Source organism: Arachis hypogaea, chromosome 16 (genome assembly GCF_003086295.3).
Source record: "Arachis hypogaea cultivar Tifrunner chromosome 16, arahy.Tifrunner.gnm2.J5K5, whole genome shotgun sequence".
Taxonomy (NCBI): Eukaryota; Viridiplantae; Streptophyta; class Magnoliopsida; order Fabales; family Fabaceae; genus Arachis; species Arachis hypogaea.
This window is the reverse complement of record NC_092051.1, coordinates 37686719-37693181: the sequence shown is the minus strand read 5'-3', so window position 1 is coordinate 37693181 and position 6463 is coordinate 37686719. Positions and strand designations below refer to the sequence as shown.

General features: G+C 41.6%; 1 non-coding gene across 1 annotated transcript; it reads right to left on the bottom strand.

Moving 5' to 3' along the window:
• Positions 1-1274: 1274 nt before the first annotated feature.
• Positions 1275-1381, bottom strand: LOC112761845 (small nucleolar RNA R71). The gene has a single exon (XR_003182218.1). It is a non-coding gene; the product is annotated as a small nucleolar RNA R71 (small nucleolar RNA).
• Positions 1382-6463: the final 5082 nt, after the last annotated feature.

Here is a 6463-nt window from a genome sequence, read left to right as displayed (position 1 = left end):
TGAGGAAGAGATGAAAATGAAATTGATCCGGAGAATGCAACATCTCCTGAGCCCAACGTACTCCCCATTTCTGATCTTACCCATTCTCTTTAATTTCTGTCATTTACTTTTATGAGCAATTTCCCCATTCCCATTTAAGATTCTGTAATTTACTTTCCGTCATCTACATTCAGCTCTTTATTTCTAGCATTTACTTTTCTGTTATTTACTTTCCCGCCATTTAATTTTTTGCAATTCTCAACTCAAATTCTGATTCACTCAACTAGAACATTCCTCTAATTAAAGTTGCTTGATCAATCAATTCTTGTGGGATTCGACCTCACTCTATTGTGAGTTTTTACTTGACGACAAATTTGGTACACTTGCCAAAGGAAATTTGTTATGAGACAAGTTTTCCGTGCATCAAGTTTATGGCGCCGTTGCCGGGGATTGATTGTGTATCAACAATGATTAAATTGGAAGATAACTAGATTGAGCATTTTTGTTTTGTTTGATTTAATTTTCTGTTTGAGTAATTTACTTTCTGTTTTAGTTAATTTCTTCCCTTCCCTCTACTTTTTCTTTGTTATTTACAATTCATTTCACTAACCCACTAATTGTTTGATATATTGCATCACTCACACTAACAGTAATTCTAACAGAAATACTTTCTGCATCTATTTTCCTTGCTTGTACTTGTTGGTTGTATGACAGGGAGAAGAAGCGGGGCTTCAACTTCCTTTGATTTTGAACCTGAGAGGACCTTCTTGAGATTAAGAAGGGAAGCAAGAGGAAAAAGAGTAGTTGGTGCTGAGGAAGAGGAGGAATACTTTGAACCAAACATGCAAGAAAACATGGAAAACCATCATGAAGAAGAGACTCACAACCATGGCGGAGGAGGTCGAGCAAATCATGCTGGGGAGGATAGAAGAGTTTTAGGCTCTTACATCAATCCGAACCCAAGAAATTGTGGAAGTAGCATTCAAAATCCAACCATCCATGCCAACAATTTTGAACTAAAACCACAGCTCATCACCCTTGTTCAGAACAACTATTCGTTCGGAGGGAGTGTCCAAGAAGACCCCAATCAACATTTAACAACCTTCTTGAGAATATGTGACACAGTGAAGTCTAATGGTGTTCATCTTGACGCCTATAGACTAATCTTATTTCCATTCTCACTCAAGGATAAGGCAGCCAAGTGGCTGGAGTCTTTCCCAAAGGAGAGCTTGACAACCTGGGAGGATGTGGTGAACAAATTCTTAGCAAGATTTTACCCTCCTCAACAAATCAATAGGCTGAGAGCTGAGGTCCAAACTTTCAGGCAACAAGATGGTGAGACTCTTTATGAAGCATGGGAGAGGTTTAAGGACCTAACAAGGAGGTGCCCACCAGATATGTTCAACGAATGGGTGCAGCTGCACATTTTCTATGAAGGCCTGTCATATGAATCAAAGAAGGCAGTAGACCATTCATCCGGAGGATCTTTGAACAAGAAGAAGACCATTGAGGAAGCCATAGATGTCATTGAAACTGTAGCAGAGAATGACTACTTCTATGCTTCTGAAAGAGGGAACACGAGAGGAGTGATGGAGCTAAATAATGTAGATGCTCTGCTGGCCCAAAACAAGCTCATTACTCAGCAGCTGGCTAACCTCACCAAAAAGATGGAGAGGAACCAAGTAGCAGCAATCTCCACTTCATCAACAACCCAAGAAGGAGAGAATGAAGAAGCAGAAGGTAGTCAGGAGCAAGCCAACTACATTGGAAATTTACCTAGGCAAAACCATGATCCATACTCCAAGACCTACAACCCTGGATGGAGGAATCACCCAAACTTTGGGTGGGGAAATCAACAAGACCAAAGCCTTGATCAAAGACGCCCAAATCCCAACAATGCAAGCCACCAACATTTCACATCTAGACCATATCAACACCCCAATAACAACACCTCTCCACATCCACATTAAAACCAAAATAACTTACCTCATCCTTCCACCTCTAATCCCGATCTACAATCATTTGATGACAGACTCTCAAGGATTGAGAATCTACTGGAAGGCATAGGCAAGGAGATTTAAGATAACAAGGTGTTCAAGGAGGAAGTGCGAGCCAGTTTCAAGAACCAGGGAGACACAATCAAGAGGTTGGAATCTCAAGTGGGGTATCTTTCTGAGCAAATTCCCAAACCCACAGATGGATTCCCAAGTGACACAGAGAAGAATCCGAGAGGTGAAACAAAGAAAGTAAGATGGGAAGATTGCAAGATGGTCACTATAAGTGATAAGGAGACTGAGGACAAGCCAAGCAAGCTGTCAGAACAACCTGAAGATACCTCAGTAGAGAAGAAGGAAAAAGATCATCAAGAACCAGAAATCTCACAACAGGAGCTGCTGAGACTCTATGCACCTTTTCCCCAACTGCTCAATGGTGCTGTGGAGAAGAGAATATACTCAAGGTTTCTAGATTTGTTTGCATCTCTGCATGTTAACATACCATTCATCAAGACTATTCAACAAATGCCTGCATACATCAAGTATATGAAGGAGCTGCTTCCCAGAAAAAGCTCACTCAAGGGAGGCCAAACTATAGTGATGAAGAAGGAGTGCAGTGCCCTCATTCAACCATAGTTGCCTACGAAAAGAAAAGATCCTGGGAGTTTTCATGTCCCCTGTGCCATAGGAGAAACAATGTTTGATAAAGCACTCTGCGATTTGGGAGCAAGCATCAACTTAATGTCCTTATCCCTGGTGAAGAGGCTGAAGATCAATGAGATAATGCCCACAGATGTAGTCATAAGGCTGGCAGACAAAACTCAAAAACAAGCAATAGGAGTGGTGGAAAACGTATTGGTAAAGGTTGGGAAGTACTTTCTTCCCACAGACTTTGTCATCTTGGACATGGAAGAGAGTCACACTCACCCAATCATATTGGGAAGACCATTCCTAGCTACAGCCAGAGCACTCATAGATGTGGAGCGAGGGGAGCTAATATTGAGGATCCATGATGAACGACTCAGCTTTAATGTCTTCAAACTCTCCCAAGAAGCAGACCAAGAAAACAAAGAACCAAGCAAAGATCATAATGAGATGCTGACAGAGGAAGCAAGCACTGAAGCACAACTAGCCCATCTGGGAAAGCCCTTGGTTGATGAACAAGGAAATAAGTAGTTGTCACAACTCAAGGAAAAGCTGGAGGAACCTAAACCACTAGAGACATGTGAAGACAACAACAAAATTCCCTTAGAAGAAGAAGTCACCAAGAGCAAGGCAACATTAAAAGGGACAAAGAAGAAGGTACCAAGGGGGTGGAGGAACAAGAAGATCCCTACGGAAGACTTCTCTCCAGGGGATAAAGTGATCTCAGCCTACTTCCCAGATATCCCTCCTAATCTCCCCACTGTACCATCTCAGTTACCTAAGGTCTTCACTATCAACAGAGTTCTCTCCTTGGAACATGTAGAGATCATTGATACAACCAATGGATACAAGTCCACTGCCAGAGGAGAAGACTTCAAGCATTACCAACCACCCTGATGAGGGAGAAACGTCAAGCTAGTGATGCTAAAAAAGCGCTTCATGGGAGGCAACCCATGTTTTATATGCTTTGAGAAAATAGTGAATAAGTCAATATTCATGAATTCCAACCCAGACTTGACAAACACTTGGTGAAATCTTTAATAAGCATGCCAAGAAAGCATGAATGCAACTGAGAGCATGCTAGTCTTGGAGCTTTGAACATAACTTTTCATCACAGTGCTACAAACTAAGTTTGGTGTCACCCCATGGTGCCACCAATGTGCATATAAGGATACATAGTTAGTTAGTTAGTTGGAGTTCATGAATAAACAAAATCTTTTCTTCTCTTTATTATTCTAGCCGTAAAGTTTAAATTTTTTTTTATGATATTAATTCTTACTTTTCTTATTTTATCTTTATAGGGAAAAGGAGAGGAGCATTGAAGGAGATTGATTGGACAATTAAATGAGAAAGGTTCGGCCACTTCCTGAAGAAAAACTACACACTTGTCTCAAGAAGGAATGCATTGGAAAATGTTGCCATGCAACATTGAAGAGAGGAGACTCTTGAAGACCGAACCAATAATCCTCATAAAGTGATGATCCTTGTCCTTTCTCCATGCACAACCCCAACCGTCCATCAAGCAACCATTCCATCAATCCACACCCTCCATTCACTCACAATCTCTATATATAAGTGAGTCCTAGTGCATACATACCCCTCACACTCAAATTCTCACTCTCCACACCATTGCCAACTTCACACATTAACCCTCATCCATGGCATCTTCGAGCTCTAAAAGAAGGAAGAAAAAGGAACCTATGGAGCAACACCCGTATGATGAAAAGAGATTTAGAAGCTTGCACCATGCATTGCAATACGGGTGGATGGTGGATAAGGAGATCATTTATGAGCTGGAATTTCAAGTTAGGAAAACGGAGTGTCCCGAAATCACGAAGAAGGTAGAAAAGAGAAGATGGGAGCTCCTCACTAATCCGGTCATTAAGGTGAATGCAAATCTTATAAGAGAGTTTTATGTAAATGCGGTCCGATATGATAAGGCAGATGAGTCATATACAAGCTTTGTGAGAGGAAAGATTGTGGATTTTGGTCCCATGAGTGTCATGAGGGCATTAAAGCTGCGGTCCATACCGTTTGAAGAAGAGAGTTATCATTCAAGAATGGACAACAACCCTAATCATGACCAGATTGTGCAAGACATTTGTGTACCAGGAGCTGACTGGGAAAGATATGCAGATAGGAGACCAAGGTTCATCAAGAGAGCAGATCTCACCCCGAAAGCAAAAGGGTGGTTCGAAATTGTAAGGAGGTCCATCCTCCCAGCAGCGAACAACTCGGAGGTGAATCTCAAGAGAGCCACACTGGTACACTGTATACTCAAAGGAGAAGAGATCAAGGTTCATGAACTCATAGCAGAAGGCATTAGAAAAATGGCAGAGAAAAGCGACTCAAGAGGAACGTTAGGTTACCCCAGCACTATTTACCGACTATGCAAGAAAGCTGGGGTGGTGTTTGAAGATGAGGACCCCGTGTGGATAAAAGAGGGCATTCCAATAACCGTTCGACGAATGCATGCTACCGCATCCCCCCTGCCTCAACGGAAGCAAAGGAAGAGGCCAGCCCCTCAAGTAGTGGAAGGACAAGTCTTAGAAGGGCAAGCACCAGCCACCTTGGATATGCACGAATTGCAGGAAGCCATTGATGGGCTATCTCGACAATATTTGGAAAGCCAAGGAGCACAGAGAGAGCTTCAACTACAGATGATGGGGCAGCAAGAGGAGTCACTCTCAAGATGGATGACTCAACAAGGGGAGTGGCAAAAGCAAATGATGGATCAGCAACTGAGTCAAGGACAACAATGGAGTGAAATATTCTACAGGATGGAACAAAGGCAAAATGAGCAACAAGAATCCATCCAGAGGCTAATCAACATCCAAGCACATCAAGGTGCACATATACATGAGATGCATCGAAGACAAATAGAACACGCAAAACTATTGGACGAGCAAAGGGCATTCGCAGAAGGAGTTTACCTGAGCGAGACTGGGCATCATATAAATACTCAAGCCAGGCTCGGTTACTTGGTAGGACAGCTGCCTATATTGCATCCAGGAATCAAAAGGTATGAAGAAATGAGGGATGAATTAGCACGAGAAGAAAGACAAAAGGTGGAAGAAAGTCATGAATCAGTGAGGAAGGCACTTGAGGATTGGAAGCAAGCAAGATTGGCACGGATGCAAGGGAATGCAAGAGGACACAAAGAAGACAAACAAGGAGAAAAGCATGGGCATCCACAAGAGTAAAAGGTGGTGGAGTTCCTTCTTTGGTCCATCTTTTTCTATGCTTTGAATAAGAAAGATCTTGTATGAAATAGAACATGCTTCCATAATAGTTTGAACCTTTTTAAATTCTGTCTTTTAAGATTTTGTGTTGAAGAGGTCTATGTTTGCTAGTCTTTATGTCACTGCATCCTTACTTTGCTTACTTGTATGCTTGTCCCTTTGAATCAAATGAAAAGAGAATGAGTATTTTTAAAGACCAGAGAGGAGTTCATACTATGGAGTAAGTTCATAAGTTTATGGTATAGTCATAAGTTAGCTAAGTTGGTTCAATTATAAGGTGGGAAGACAACTATCTGTCCTAAATCATATGCTTTGAATACACCCCATGAGACTAGCTAAATAAGAAGATCCTAATAAGAAAAAGGGAAAGAACAATAAAGGTTGAAAAATAAAAGAAAAAGAGTAAGCAATAAGGCTAGGCACCAATGGTTTTAATCTTGAGGCATGTGTCTGTGGTGCTCCTGTATGAGGGATCTACTTGGATGAATAAGCTCTTAAGGGTGCCTTATCACTTGGTAACTTGGGTTAACTAACTCGGAATTATCAGCTGAAAGTCCACTATCAAGAGTAACCTTCACTACAGAGCATTTAGTAACCCAAAGA